Here is a 15,940-nt window from a genome sequence, read left to right as displayed (position 1 = left end):
CGCTCTCTCCCTCCCCGTCTCTCTCCCTCCCTCCATCCCTCACCCTCTCTGTCTCTCTCTCTCTCTTTGCCGTCTCGCTCCCTCTTCTCCGTCTCTCTTTCTTCCCCGTCTCTCACTGTCTCCCGTCTCTCACTCTCGTCTCTCACTCTGTCTCGTCTCACTCTGTCTCGTCTCTCACTCTGTCCCGTCTCTCCCTCCCCGTCGCTCACTCTCTCCCGTCTCTCACTCTCTCCCGTCTCTCCCTCCCCGTCTCTCACTCTCCCTCCCCGTCTCTCACTCTGTCCCGTCTCTCACTCTCACCCATCTCTCACTCTCTCCCGTCCCTCACTCTCGCCCGTCTCTCCCTCCCCGTCTCTCCCTCCCCGTCTCTCACTCTGTCCTGTCTCTCACTCTCTCCCGTCCCTCACTCCCCGTCTCTCCCTCCCCCTCACTCCCTCTCTCCCGTCTCTCACTATCTCCCGTCTCTCACTCTCTCCCGTCTCTCCCCACCCCGTCTCTCACTCTCTCCCGTCTCTCACTCTCTCCCGTCTCTCACTCTCTCCCGTCTCTCACTCTCTCCCGTCTCTCACTCTCTCCCATCTCTCACTCTCTCCGTCTCTCACTCTCTCCCGTCTCTCCCACCCCGTCTCTCACTCTCTCCCGTCTCTCACTCTCTCTCCCGTCTCTCACTCTCTCCCGTCTCTCACTCTCTCCCGTCCCTCACTCTCGCCCGTCTCTCCCTCCCCGTCTCTCCCTCCCCGTCTCTCACTCTGTCCCGTCTCTCACTCTCTCCCATCTCTCAGTCTCTCCCGCCTCTCACTCTCTCCCGTCTCTCACTCTCTCCCGTCCCTCACTCTCGCCCGTCTCTCCCTCCCCGTCTCTCACTCTGTCCCGTCTCTCACTCTGTCCCGTCTCTCTCGTCTCACGCTCTCCCGTCTCTCCCTCCCCGTCTCTCACTCTCTCCCGTCTCTCACTCTCTCCCGTCTCTCACTCTCGCCCGTCTCTCCCTCCCCGTCTCTCCCTCCCCGTCTCTCACTCTGTCCTGTCTCTCACTCTCTCCCGTCCCTCACTCTCTCCTGTCTCTCACTCTCTCCTGTCTCTCACTCTCTCCCGTCTCTCCCTCCCCGTCTCTCACTCTCTCCCGTCTCTCCCTCCGCGTCTCTCACCTCTCCCATCTCTCACTCTCTCCCGTCTCTCACTCTCTCCCGTCTCTCACTCTCTCCCGTCTCTCACTCTCTCCCGTCTCTCACTCCTCTCCCGTCTCTCCCTCTGTGTCTCTCACTCTCTCCCGTCTCTCACTCTCTCCCGTCTCTCACTCTCTCCCTCCCCGTCTCTCACTCTCTCCCGTCTCTCACTCTCTCCCGTCTCTCCCTCTGTGTCTCTCCCTCTCTCCCTCTGTGTCTCTCCCTCTCTCCCGTGTCTCACTCTCTCCCGTGTCTCACTCTCTCCCGTCTTTCACTCTCTCCCGTCTCTCACTCTCTCCCGTCTCTCACTCTCTCCCGTCCCTCACTCTCTCCCGTCCCTCTCTCTCTCCCGTCCCTCACTCTCTCCCGTCTCTCCCTCCCCGTCTCTCCCTCCCCGTCTCTCACTCTCTCCCGTCTCTCACTCTCTCCCGTCCCTCTCTCTCTCCCGTCCCTCACTCTCTCCCGTCTCTCCCTACCCGTCTCTCACTCCTGTCCGGTCGCTCACTCTCTCCCGTCTCTCACTCTCTCCCGTCACTGACTCTCTCCCGTCTCTCACTCTCACCCGTCTCTCCCTCCGCGTCTCTCACTCTCTCCCGTCTCTCACTCTCTCCCGTCTCTCACTCTCTCTCCCGTCACTCACTCTCTCCCGTCTCTCACTCTGTCCCGTCTCTCACTCTCTCCCGTCTCTCACTCTCTCCCGTCTCTCACTCTCTCTCCCGTCTCTCACTCTCTCCCATCTCTCACTCTGTCCCGTCTTTCACTCTCTCCCATCTCTCACTCTCTCCCGTCTCTCACTCTCTCCCGTCTCTCCCACCCCGTCTCTCACTCTCTCCCGTCTCTCACTCTCTCCCGTCTCTCACTCTCTCCCGTCTCTCACTCTCTCCCGTCCCTCACTCTCGCCCGTCTCTCCCTCCCCGTCTCTCCCTCCCCGTCTCTCACTCTGTCCCGTCTGTCACTCTCTCCCATCTCTCAGTCTCTCCCGCCTCTCACTCTCTCCCGTCTCTCACTCTCTCCGTCCCTCACTCTCGCCCGTCTCTCCCTCCCCGTCTCTCACTCTGTCCCGTCTCTCACTCTGTCCCGTCTCTCTCGTCTCACGCTCTCCCCGTCTCGCCCTCCCCGTCTCTCACTCTCTCCCGTCTCTCACTCTCTCCCGTCTCTTCACTCTCGCCCCGTCTCTCCCTCCCCGTCTCTCCTCCCCGTCTCTCACTCTGTCCTGTCTCTCACTCTCTCCCGTCCCTCACTCTCTCCTGTCTCTCACTCTCTCCTGTCTCTCACTCTCTCCCGTCTCTCCCTCCCCGTCTTTCACTCTCTCCCGTCTCTCCTCCGCGTCTCTCACTCTCTCCCATCTCTCACTCTCTCCCGTCTCTCACTCTCTCCCGTCTCTCACTCTCTCCCGTCTCTCACTCATCTCCCGTCTCTCACTCTCTCCCGTCTCTCCCTCTGTGTCTCTCACTCTCTCCCGTCTCTCACTCTCTCCCGTCTCTCACTCTCTCCCTCCCCGTCTCTCACTCTCTCCCGTCTCTCACTCTCTCCCGTCTCTCCCTCTGTGTCTCTCCCTCTCTCCCGTGTCTCACTCTCTGCCGTGTCTCACTCTCTCCCGTCTTTCACTCTCTCCCGTCTCTCACTCTCTCCCGTCTCTCACTCTCTCCCGTCCCTCACTCTCTCCCGTCCCTCTCTCTCCTCCCGTCCCTCACTCTCTCCCGTCTCTCCCTCCCCGTCTCTCCCTCCCCGTCTCTCACTCTCTCCCGTCTCTCACTCTCTCCCGTCCCTCTCTCTCTCCCGTCCCTCACTCTCTCCCGTCTCTCCCTACCCGTCTCTCACTCTGTCCGGTCGCTCACTCTCTCCCGTCTCTCACTCTCTCCCGTCTCTCACTCTCTCCCGTCTCTCACTCTCTCCCGTCTCTCACTCTCTCCAGTCTCTCACTCTCTCCCGTCTCTCACTCTCTCCGTCTCTCACTCTCTCCCGTCTCTCACTCTCTCCCGTCTCTCACTCTCGCCCGTCTCTCACTCTGTCCCGTCTCTCACTCTCTCCGTCTCTCACTCTCTCCCATCTCTCACTCTGTCCCGTCTCTCACTCTCTCCCGTCACTGACTCTCTCCCGTCTCTCACTCTCACCCGTCTCTCCCTCCGCGTCTCTCACTCTCTCCCGTCTCTCACTCTCTCCCGTCTCTCACTCTCTCTCCCGTCACTCACTCTTCTCCCGTCTCTCACTCTCTCCCATCTCTCACTCTCTCTCCCGTCTCTCACTCTCTCCCATCTCTCACTCTGTCCCGTCTTTCACTCTCTCCCGTCACTCACTCTCTCCCGTCTCTCACTCTCTCCCGTCCCTCACTCTCTCCCGTCTCTCCGTCCGCGTCTCTCACTCTCTCCCGTCTCTCCGTCCGCGTCTCTCACTCTCTCCCATCTCTCACTCTGTCCCGTCTTTCACTCTCTCCCGTCACTCACTCTCTCTCGTCACTCACTCTCTCCCATCTCTCACTCTCTCCCGTCTCTCCGTCCGCGTCTCTCACTCTCTCCCGTCTCTCACTCTGTCCCGTCTCTCCCTCCGCGTCTCTCACTCTCTCCCGTCTCTCACTCTCTCCCATCTCTCCATCTGTGTCCCTTACTCTCTCCCGTCTCTCACTCTCTCCCGTCTCTCACTCTCTCCCGTCTCTCACTCTCTCCCGTCTCTCACTATCTCCCGTCCCTCACTCTCTCCCGCCCCTCACTCTCTCCCGTCTCTCCCTCCCTGTCTCTCACTCTCTCCCGTCCCTCACTGTCTCCCGTCTCTCCCTCCCCGTCTCTCTCACGCTCTCCCGTCCCTCACTGTCTCCCGTCTCGCCCTCCCCGTCTCTCTCACTCTCTCCCGTCTCTCACTCTCTCCCGTCTCTCCCTCCCCGTCTCCCTCACTCTCTCCTGTCTCTCACTGTCTCCTGTCTCTCACTCTCTCCCGTCTCTCTCACTCTCTCCCGTCTCTCACTCTCTCCCGTCTCTCACTCTCTCCCGTTTCTCACTCTCTCCCGTCTCTCCTCCCCGTCTCTCACTCTCTCCCGTCTCTCCCTCCCTGTCTCTCACTCTCTCCCGTCCCTCACTGTCTCCCGTCTCTCCCTCCCCGTCTCTCTCACTCTCTCCCGTCTCTCACTCTGTCCCGTCTCTCACTCTCTCCCGTCTCTCACTCTCCCTCCCCGTCTCTCACTCTCTCCCGTCTCTCCCTCCCCGTCTCTCACTCTCTCCCGTCTCTCACTCTCTCCTGTCTCTCACTCTCTCCCGCCTCTCACTCTCTCCCGTCTCTCACTCTCTCCCGTGTCTTACTCTCTCCCGTCTCTCACTCTCCCTCCCCGCCTCTCAATCTCACCCGTCTCTCCCTCTCACGTCTCTCACTCTCTCCCAACTCTCACTCTCCCTCCCCGTCTCTCACTCCCTCCCGTCCGTCACTCTCTCCCGTCTCTCCCTCCCCGTCTCTCCCTCCCCGTCTCTCACTCTCTCCCGTCTCTCACTCTCTCCCGTCTCTCCCTCCCCGTCTCTCACTCTCTCCCGTCTCTCACTCTCTCCCGTCTCTCACTCTGTCCCGTCTCTCACTCTCTCCCGTCTCTCACTCTCCCTCCCCGTCTCTCACTCTCTCCCGTCTCTCACTCTCCCTCCCCGTCTCTCCCTCCCGTCCGTCGCTCTCTCCTGTCTCTCCCTCCCCGTCTCTCCCTCCGCGTCTCTCACTCTCTCCCGTCTCTCACTCTCTCCCGTCTCTCACTCTGTCCCGTCTCTCACTCTCTCCCGTCTCTCACTCTCTCTCGTCCCTCACTCTCTCTCGTCTCTCACTCTGTCCCGTCTCTCACTCTCTCCCGTCTCTCACTCTCTCCCGTCTCTCACTCTCTCCCGTCTCTCACTCTCCCTCCCTGTCTCTCACTCTCTCCCGTCCGTCACTCTCTCCCGTCTCTCCCTCCCCGTCTCTCTCACTCTCTCCCGTCCCTCACTCTCGCCTGTCTCTCACTCTCTCTCTCACTCTCTCCCGTCTCTCACTCTCGCCCGTCCCTCACTCTCTCCCGTCTCTCACTCTCTCCCGTCTCTCACTCTCTCCCATCTCTCACTCTCTCCCGTCTATCACTCTCTCCCGTCCCTCACTCTCGCCCGTCTCTCCCTCCCCGTCTCTCACTCTCTCCCGTCTCTCCCTCCCCGTCTCTCACTCTGTCCCGTCGCTCACTCTCTCCCGTCTCTCACTCTCTCCCGTCTCTCACTCTGTCCCGTCTCTCACTCTCTCCCGTCTCTCACTCTCTCCCGTTTCTCACTCTCTCCCGTCTTTCCTCCCCGTCTCTCACTCTCTCCCGTCTCTCCCTCCCTGTCTCTCACTCTCTCCCGTCCCTCACTGTCTCCCGTCTCTCCCTCCCCGTCTCTCTCACTCTCTCCCGTCTCTCACTCTGTCCCGTCTCTCACTCTCTCCCGTCTCTCACTCTCCCTCCCCGTCTCTCACTCTCTCCCGTCTCTCCCTCCCCGTCTCTCACTCTCTCCCGTCTCTCACTCTCTCCTGTCTCTCACTCTCTCCCGTCTCTCACTCTCTCCTGTCTCTCACTTTCTCCCGACTCTCACTCTCTCCCATCGCTCACTCTGTCCCGTCTCTCACTCTCTCCCGCCTCTCACTCTCTCCCGTCTCTCACTCTCTCCCGTGTCTTACTCTCTCCCGTCTCTCACTCTCCCTCCCCGCCTCTCAATCTCACCCGTCTCTCCCTCTCACGTCTCTCACTCTCTCCCAACTCTCACTCTCCCTCCCCGTCTCTCACTCCCTCCCGTCCGTCACTCTCTCCCGTCTCTCCCTCCCCGTCTCTCCCTCCCCGTCTCTCACTCTCTCCCGTCTCTCACTCTCTCCCGTCTCTCCCTCCCCGTCTCTCACTCTCTCCCGTCTCTCACTCTCTCCCGTCTCTCACTCTGTCCCGTCTCTCACTCTCTCCCGTCTCTCACTCTCCCTCCCCGTCTCTCACTCTCTCCCGTCTCTCACTCTCCCTCCCCGTCTCTCCCTCCCGTCCGTCACTCTCTCCTGTCTCTCCCTCCCCGTCTCTCCCTCCGCGTCTCTCACTCTCTCCCGTCTCTCACTCTCTCCCGTCTCTCACTCTGTCCCGTCTCTCACTCTCTCCCGTCTCTCACTCTCTCTCGTCCCTCACTCTCTCTCGTCTCTCACTCTGTCCCGTCTCTCACTCTCTCCCGTCTCTCACTCTCTCCCGTCTCTCACTCTCTCCCGTCTCTCACTCTCCCTCCCTGTCTCTCACTCTCTCCCGTCCGTCACTCTCTCCCGTCTCTCCCTCCCCGTCTCTCTCACTCTCTCCCGTCCCTCACTCTCGCCTGTCTCTCACTCTCTCTCTCACTCTCTCCCGTCTCTCACTCTCGCCCGTCCCTCACTCTCTCCCGTCTCTCACTCTCTCCCGTCTCTCACTCTCTCCCATCTCTCACTCTCTCCCGTCTATCACTCTCTCCCGTCCCTCACTCTCGCCCGTCTCTCCCTCCCCGTCTCTCACTCTCTCCCGTCTCTCCCTCCCCGTCTCTCACTCTGTCCCGTCGCTCACTCTCTCCCGTCTCTCACTCTCTCCCGTCTCTCACTCTGTCCCGTCTCTCACTCTCACCCATCTCTCACTCTCTCCCGTCTCTCACTCTCTCCCGTCTCTCACTCTCTCCCGTCTCTCACTCTCTCCCGTCCCTCACTCTCTCCCGTCTCTCACTCCCGCCCGTCTCTCCCTCCCCGTCTCTCACTCTCTCCCGTCTCTCACTCTATCCCGTCTCTCACTCTCTCCCGTCTCTCACTCTCTCCCGTCCCTCACTCTCACCCGTCTCTCCCTCCCCATCTCTCCCTCCCCGTCTCTCCCTCTCTCCCGTCTCTCACTCTCTCCCGTCTCTCACTCTCTCCCGTCTCTCACTCTCTCCCGTCGCTCACTCTCTCCCGTCTCTCACTCTCTCCCGTCTCTCCCTCCCCGTCTCTCACTCTCTCCCGTCTCTCCCTCCCCGCCTCTCACTCTCTCCCATCTCTCACTCTCTCCCGTCTCTCACTCTCTCCCGCCTCTCACTCTCTCCCGTCTCTCACTCTCTCCCGTCTCTCACTCTCTCCCGTCTCTACCTCCCCGCCTCTCACTCTCTCCCGTCTCTCACTCTCTCCCGTCTCTCACTCTCTCCCGTCTCTCACTCTCTCCCGTCCCTCTCTCTCTCCCGTCCCACACTCTCTCCCGTCTCTCCCTCCCCGTCTCTCCCTCCCCGTCTCTCCCTCTCTCCCGTCTCTCACTCTCTCCCGTCTCTCACTCTCTACCGCCTCTCACTCTCTCCCGTCTCTCCCTCCCCGCCTCTCACTCTCTCCAGTCTCTCACTCTCTCCCGTCTCTCACTCTCTCCCGTCCCTCTCTCTCTCCCGTCTCTCACTCTCTCCCGTCTCTCACTCTCTCCCGTCTCTCACTCTCTCCCGTCTCTCCCTCCCCGTCTCTCACTCTGTCCCGTCGCTCACTCTCTCCCGTCTCTCACTCTCTCCCGTCTCTCACTCTCTCCCGTCTCTCACTCTCTCCCGTCCCTCTCTCTCTCCCGTCCCTCACTCTCTCCCGTCTCTCCCTCCCCGTCTCGCCCTCCCCGTCTCTCACTCTGTCCCGTCTCTCACTCTCTCCGGTCTCTCACTCTCTCCCGTCTCTGCCTCCCCGTCTCTCACTCTCTCCCGTCTCTCTCCCTCCCCGTCACTCCCTCTCTCCCGTCTCTCACTCTCTCCCGTCTCTCACTCTGTCCCGTCTCTCACTCTCTCCCGTCTCTCACTCTCTCCCGTCTCTCACTCTCTCCCGTCCCTCACTCTCTCCCGTCTCTCACTCTCTCCCGTCTCTCACTCTCTCCCGTCTCTCACTCTCTCCCGTCTCTCACTCTCTCCCGTCCCTCTCTCTCTCCCGTCCCTCACTCTCTCCCGTCTCTCACTCTCTCCGGTCTCTCAGTCTCTCTCGTCTCTCACTCTCTCCCGTCTCTCCCTCCCCGTCTCTCACTCTCTCCCGTCTCTCACTCTCTCCCGTCTCTCACTCTCTCCCGTCTCTCACTCTCTCCCGTCTCTCACTCTCTCTCGTCTCTCACTCTCTCCCGTCTCTCACTCTCTCCCGCCTCTCACTCTCTCTCATCTCTCACTCTCTCCCGTCTGTCACTCTCTCTCCCGTCTCTCACTCTCTCCCATCTCTCACTCTGTCCCGTCTCTCACTCTCTCCCGTCACTGACTCTCTCCCGTCTCTCACTCTCACCCGTCTCTCCCTCCGCGTCTCTCACTCTCTCCCGTCTCTCACTCTCTCCCGTCTCTCACTCTCTCTCCCGTCTCTCACTCTCTCCCATCTCTCACTCTGTCCCGTCTTTCACTCTCTCCCGTCACTCACTCTCTCCCATCTCTCACTCTCTCCCGGCCCTCACTCTGTCCCGTCTCTCCCTCCGCGTCTCTCACTCTGTCCCGTCTCTCCCTCCGCGTCTCTCACTCTCTCCCGTCTCTCACTCTCTCCCATCTCTCCATCTGTGTCCCTTACTCTCTCCCGTCTCTCACTCTCTCCCGTCTCTCACTCTCTCCCGTCTCTCACTCTCTCCCGTCTCTCACTATCTTCCGTCCCTCACTCTCTCCCGCCCCTCACTCTCTCCCGTCTCTCACTCTCTCCCGTCTCTCCCTCCCTGTCTCTCACTCTCTCCCGTCCCTCACTGTCTCCCGTCTCTCCTCCCCGTCTCTCTCACTCTCTCCCGTCTCTCACTCTCTCCCGTCTCTCACTCTCTCCCGTCCCTCACTCTCTCCCGCCCCTCACTCTCTCCCGTCTCTCACTCTCTCCCGTCTCTCCTCCCCGTCTCTCACTCTCTCCCGTCTCCCCCTCCCTGTCTCTCACTCTCTCCCGTCCCTCACTGTCTCCCGTCTCTCCCTCCCCGTCTCTCTCACTCTCTCCCGTCTCTCACTCTGTCCCGTCTCTCACTCTCTCCCGTCTCTCACTCTCCCTCCCCGTCTCTTACTCTCTCCCGTCTCTCCCTCCCCGTCTCTCACTCTCTCCCGTCTCTCACTCTCTCCTGTCTCTCACTCTCTCCCGTCTCTCACTCTCTCCTGTCTCTCACTCTCTCCCGTCTCTCACTCTCTCCCGTCTCTCACTCTCCCTCCCCGTCTCTCACTCTCTCCCGTCTCTCACTCTCTCCCGTCTCTCACTCTCTCCTGTCTCTCACTTTATCCCGACTCTCACTCTCTCCCATCGCTCACTCTGTCCCGTCTCTCACTCTCTCCCGCCTCTCACCCTCTCCCGTCTCTCACTCTCTCCCGTCTCTTACTCTCTCCGGTCTCTCACTCTCCCTCCCCGTCTCTCAATCTCACCCGTCTCTCACTCTCCCGTCTCTCACTCTCACCCGTCTCTCACTCTCTCCCGACTCTCACTCTCCCTCCCCGTCTCTCACTCCCTCCCGTCCGTCACTCTCTCCTGTCTCTCCCTCCCCGTCTCTCCCTCCCCGTCTCTCCCTCCCCGTCTCTCACTCTCTCCCGTCTCTCACTCTGTCCCGTCTCTCACTCTCTCCCTCCCCGTCTCTCCCACCCCGTCTCTCACTCTCTCCCGTCTCTCACTCTCTCCCGTCTCCCTACTCTCTCCCGACTCTCACTCTCTCCCATCACTCACTCTGTCCCGTCTCTCACTCTCTCCCGCCTCTCACTCTCTCCCGTCTCTCACTCTCTCCCGTCTCTTACTCTCTCCCGTCTCTCACTCTCTCTCCCGTCTCTCACTCTCTCCCGTCTCTCACTCTCTCCCGACTCTCACTCTCTCCCATCGCTCACTCTCTCCCGTCTCTTACTCTCTCCCGTCTCTCACTCTCTCCCGTCTCTCACTCTCTCCCGTCTCTCACTCTCCCTCCCCGTCTCTCAATCTCACCCGTCTCTCACTCTCCCCCGACTCTCACTCTCCCTCCCCGTCTCTCACTCCCTCCCGTCCGTCACTCTCTCCTGTCTCTCCCTCCCCGTCTCTCCCTCCCCGTCTCTCCCACCCCGTCTCTCCCACCCCGTCTCTCACTCTCTCCCGTCTCTCACTCTCTCCCATCTCTCACTCTCTCCCGTCTCTCACTCTCTCCCGTCTCTCACTCTCTCACGTCTCTCACTCTCCCTCCCCGTCTCTCACTCTCTCCCGTCCGTCACTCTCTCCCGTCTCTCCCTCCCCGTCTCTCTCACTCTCTCCCGTCCCTCACTCTCGCCTGTCTCTCACTCTCTCTCTCACTCTCTCCCGTCTCTCACTCTCTCCCATCTCTCACTCTCTCCCGTCTCTCATTCTCTCCCGTCTCTCCCTCCCCGCCTCTCACTCTCTCCCTTATCTCACTCTCTCCCGTCTCTCACTCTCTCCCGTCCCTCACTCTCTCCCGTCTATCACTCTGTCCCGTCTCTCACTCTGTCCCGTCTCTCACTCTCTCCCGTCTCTCACTCTCTCCCGTCCCTCACTCTCGCCCGTCTCTCCCTCCCCATCTCTCCCTCCCCGTCTCTCCCTCTCTCCCGTCTCTCCCTCTCTCCCGTCTCTCCCTCTCTCCCGTCTCTCACTCTCTCCCGTCTCTCACTCTCTCCCGTCTCTCACTCTCTCCCGTCTCTCACTCTCTCCCGTCTCTCACTCTCTCCCGTCTCTCCCTCCCCGCCTCTCACTCTCTCCCGTCTCTCACTCTCTCCCGTCCCTCACTCTCTCCCGTCCCTCTCTCTCTCCCGTCCCTCACTCTCGCCCGTCTCTCCCTCCCCATCTCTCCCTCTCTCCCGTCTCTCACTCTCTCCCGTCTCTCACTCTCTCCCGTCTCTCACTCTCTCCCGTCTCCCACTCTCTCCCGTCTCTCACTCTCTCCCGTCTCTCCCTCCCCGTCTCTCACTCTGTCCCGTCTCTCACTCTCTCCCGTCTCTCACTCTCTCCCGTCTCCCACTCTCTCCCGTCTCTCACTCTCTCCCGTCTCTCCCTCCCCGTCTCTCACTCTGTCCCGTCGCTCACTCTCTCCCGTCTCTCACTCTCTCCCGTCTCTCACTCTCTCCCGTCTCTCACTCTCTCCCGTCCCTCACTCTCTCCCGTCTCGCCCTCCCCGTCTCTCACTCTGTCCCGTCTCTCACTCTCTCCGGTCTCTCACTCTCTCCCGTCTCTCCCTCCCCATCTCTCACTCTCTCCCGTCTCTCACTCTCTCCCGTCTCTCACTCTCTCCCGTCTCTCACTCTCTCCCGTCTCTCACTCTCTCCCGTCTCTCACTCTCTCCCGTCTCTCACTCTCTCCCGTCTCTCCCTCTCTCCCGTCCCTCACTCTCTCCCGTCTCTCACTCTCTCCCGTCTCTGACTCTCTCCCGTCTCTCACTCTCTCCCGTCTCTCACTCTCTCTCCCGTCTCTCACTCTCTCCCATCTCTCACTCTGTCCCGTCTCTCACTCTCTCCCGTCTCTCACTCTCTCCCGTCTCTCACTCTCTCCCGTCTCTCACTCTCTCCCGTCACTCACTCTCTCCCGTCTCTCACTCTCTCCCGTCTCTCACTCTCTCCCGTCTCTCACTCTCTCCCGTCTCTCCCTCTCTCCCGTCTCTCACTCTCTCCCGTCTCTCACTCTCTCTCCCGTCTCTCACTCTCTCCCATCTCTCACTCTGTCCCGTCTCTCACTCTCTCCCGTCTCCCACTCTCTCCCGTCCCTCACTCTCTCCCGTCTCTCACTCTCTCCCGTCTCTCACTCTCTCCCGTCTCTCACTCTCTCCCGTCTCTCACTCTCTCTCGTCTCTCACTCTGTCCCGCCTCTCACTCTCTCCCGTCTCTCACTCTCTCCCGTCTCTCACTCTCACCCGTCTCTCCCTCCGCGTCTCTCACTCTCTCCCATCTCTCACTCTCTCCCGTCTCTCACTCTCTCTCCCGTCTCTCACTCTCTCCCATCTCTCACTCTGTCCCGTCTTTCACTCTCTCTCGTCTCACACTCTCTCCCGTCTCTCACTCTCTCCCGTCTCTCACTCTCTCCCGTCTCTCACTCTCTCCCGTCTCTCACTCTGTCCCGTCTCTCCTTCCCCGTCTCTCACTCTCTCCCGTCTCTCACTATCTCCCGTCTCTCACTATCTCCCATCCCTCACTCTCTCGCGCCCCTCACTCTCTCCCGTCTCTCACTCTCTCCCGTCCCTCCCTCCCTGTCTCTCACTCTCTCCCGTCCCTCACTGTCTCCCGTCTCTCCCTCCCCGTCTCTCTCCCGTCTCTCACTCTCTCCCGTCTCTCACTCTCTCCCGTCTCTCACTCTCTCCCGTTTCTCACTCTCTCCCGTCTCTCACTCTCTCCCGTATCTCACTCTCTCCCGTCTCTCACTCTCTCCCGTCTCTCACTCTCTCCCGTTTCTCACTCTCTCCCGTCTCTCACTCTCTCCCGTCTCTCACTCTCTCCCGTTTCTCACTCTCTCCCGTCTCTCCTCCCCGTCTCTCACTCTCTCCCGTCTCTCCCTCCCTGTCTCTCACTCTCTCCCGTCCCTCGCTGTCTCCCGTCTCTCCCTCCCCGTCTCTCTCACTCTCTCCCGTCTCTCACTCTGTCCCGTCTCTCACTCTCCCTCCCCGTCTCTCACTCTCTCCCGTCTCTCCCTCCCCGTCTCTCACTCTCTCCCGTCTCTCACTCTCTCCCGTCTCTCACTCTCTCCCGTCTCTCACTCTCTCCCGTCTCTCACTCTCTCCCGACTCTCACTCTCTCCCATCGCTCACTCTGTCCCGTCTCTCACTCTCTCCCAACTCTCACTCTCCCTCCCCGTCTCTCACTCCCTCCCGTCCGTCACTCTCTCCTGTCTCTCCCTCCCCGTCTCTCCCTCCCCGTCTCTCCCTCCCCGTCTCTCACTCTCTCCCGTCTCTCACTCTCTCCCGTCTCTCACTCTGTCCCGTCTCTCACTCTCTCCCGTCTCTCACTCTCCCTTCCGGTCTCTCACTCTCTCCCGTCCGTCACTCTCTCCCGTCTCTCCCTCCCCGTCTCTCTCACTCTCTCCCGTCCCTCACTCTCGCCTGTCTCTCACTCTCTCTCTCACTCTCTCCCATCTCTCACTCTCTCCCGTCTCTCATTCTCTCCCGTCTCTCACTCTCTCCCATCTCTCACTCTCTCCCGTCTCTCATTCTCTCCCATCTCTCACTCTCTCCCGTCTCTCACTCTCTCCCATCTCTCACTCTCTCCCGTCTCTCATTCTCTCCCGTCTCTCCCTCCCCGCCTCTCACTCTCGCCCGTCCCTCACTCTCTCCCGTCTCTCACTCTCTCCCGTCCCTCACTCTCTCCCGTCCCTCACTCTCGCCCGTCTCTCCCACCCCGTCTCTCCCTCCCCGTCTCTCACTCTGTCCCGTCTCTCACTCTCTCCCGTCTCTCACTCTCTCCCGTCTCTCACTCTATCTCGTCTCTCACTCTCTCCCGTCTCTCACTCTCTCCCGTCTCTCCCTCCCCGTCTCTCCCTCCCCGTCTCTCACTCTGTCCCGTCTCTCACTCTCTCCCGTCCCTCACTCTCTCCCGTCCCTCACTCTCTCCCGTCTCTTCCTCCCCGTCTCTCACTCTCTCCCGTCTCTCACTCTCTCCCGTCTCTCACTCTGTCCCGTCTCTCACTCTCTCCGGTCTCTCACTCTCTCCCGTCTCTCCCTCCCCGTCTCTCACTCTCTCCCGTCTCTCACTCTCTCCCGTCTCTCACTCTCTCCCGTCTCTCACTCTCTCCCGTCGCTCACTCTCTCCCGTCTCTCACTCTCTCCCGTCGCTCACTCTCTCCCGTCTCTCACTCTATCCCGTCTCTCACCCTCTCCCGTCTCTCACTCTGTCCCGTCTCTCACTCTCACCCGTCACTCACTCTCTCCCATCTCTCACTCTCTCCCGTCTCTCACTCCCCGTCTCTCACTCTCTCCCGTCTCTCACTCTCTCCCGTCTCTCACTCTCTCCCGTCTCTCACTCTCTCCCGTCTCTCACTCTCTCCCGTCTCTCACTCCCCGTCTCTCACTCTCTCCCGTCTCTCACTCTCTCCCGTCTCTCCCTCTCTCCCGTCTCTCACTCTCTCCCGTCTCTCACTCTCTCCCGTCTCTCACTCTTTCCCGTGTCTCACTCTCTCCCGTCTCTCACTCTCTCCCGTCTCTGACTCTCTCCCGTCTCTCCGTCCGCGTCTCTCACTCTCTCCCGTCTCTCCCTCCCCGTCTCTCCCTCCCCGTCTCTCACTCTCTCCCGTCTCTCACTCTCTCCCGTCTCTCACTCTCTCCCGTCTGTCACTCTCTCCCGTCTCTCACTCTCTCTCCCGTCTCTCACTCTCTCCCGTCTCTCACTCTCACCCGTCTCTCCGTCCGCGTCTCTCACTCTCTCCCGTCTCTCACTCTCTCCCGTCTCTCACTCTCTCACCCGTCTCTCACTCTCTCCCGTCTCTCACTCTCTCCCGTCTCTCACTCTCTCCCGTCTCTCCCTCCCCATCTCTCACTCTCTCCAGTCTCTCCCTCCCCGTCTCTCACTCTCTCCCGTCTCTCACTCTCTCCCGTCTCTCACTCTCTCCCATCTCTCCGTCCGCGTCTCTCACTCTCTCCCGTCTCTCACTCTGTCCCGTCTCTCCCTCCCCGTCTCTCACTCTCTCCCGTCTCTCACTCTCTCCCGTCTCTCACTCTCTCCCGTCTCTCACTCTCTCTCCCGTCTCTCACTCTCTCCCGTCTCTCACTCTCTCCCGACTCTCACTCTCTCCCATCGCTCACTCTCTCCCGTCTCTTACTCTCTCCCGTCTCTCACTCTCTCCCGTCTCTCACTCTCTCCCGTCTCTCACTCTCCCTCCCCGTCTCTCAATCTCACCCGTCTCTCACTCTCCCGTCTCTCACTCTCACCCGTCTCTCACTCTCTCCCGACTCTCACTCTCCCTCCCCGTGTCTCACTCCCTCCCGTCCGTCACTCTCCTGTCTCTACCTCCCCGTCTCTCCCTCCCCGTCTCTCCCACCCCGTCTCTCACTCTCTCCCGTCTCTCACTCTCTCCCGTCCATCACTCTCTCCCGTCTCTCCCTCCCCGTCTCTCTCACTCTCTCCCGTCCCTCACTCTCGCCTGTCTCTCACTCTCTCTCTCACTCTCTCCCGTCTCTCACTCTCTCCCATCTCTCACTCTCTCCCATCTCTCACTCTCTCCCGTCTCTCACTCTCTCCCGTCCCTCACTCTCTCCCGTCTATCACTCTCTCCCGTCTCTCACTCTCTCCCGTCTCTCACTCTCTCCCGTCTCTCACTCTGTCCCGTCTCTCACTCTCTCCCGTCTCTCACTCTCTCCCGTCCCTCACTCTCGCCCGTCTCTCCCTCCCCATCTCTCCCTCCCCGTCTCTCACTCTCTCCCGTCTCTCACTCTCTCCCGTCTCTCACTCTCTCCCGTCTCTCACTCTCTCCCGTCTCTCACTCTCTCCCGTCTCTCACTCTCTCCCGTCTCTCCCTCTCTCCCGTCTCTCACTCTCTCCCGTCTCTCCCTCCCCGCCTCTCACTCTCTCCCGTCTCTCACTCTCTCCCGTCTCTCACTCTCTCCCGTCTCTCACTCTCTCCCGTCTCTCACTCTCTCCCGTCTCTCCCTCCCCGCCTCTCACTCTCTCCCGTCTCTCACTCTCTCCCGTCCCTCACTCTCGCCCGTCTCTCCCTCCCCATCTCTCCCTCCCCGTCTCTCCCTCTCTCCCGTCTCTCCCTCTCTCCCGTCTCTCCCTCTCTCCCGTCTCTCACTCTCTCCCGTCTCTCACTCCCTCCCGTCTCTCACTCTCTCCCGTCTCTCACTCTCTCCCGTCTCTCCCTCCCCGCCTCTCACTCTCTCCCGTCTCTCACTCTCTCCCGTCCCTCACTCTCTCCCGTCCCTCTCTCTCTCCCGTCCCTCACTCTCGCCCGTCTCTCCCTCCCCA

This window comes from Scyliorhinus torazame, chromosome 16 (genome assembly GCF_047496885.1).
Source record: "Scyliorhinus torazame isolate Kashiwa2021f chromosome 16, sScyTor2.1, whole genome shotgun sequence".
Taxonomy (NCBI): domain Eukaryota; kingdom Metazoa; phylum Chordata; class Chondrichthyes; order Carcharhiniformes; family Scyliorhinidae; genus Scyliorhinus; species Scyliorhinus torazame.
The sequence above is the reverse complement of the archived record's forward strand: the minus strand, read 5'-3'. Positions refer to the sequence as shown.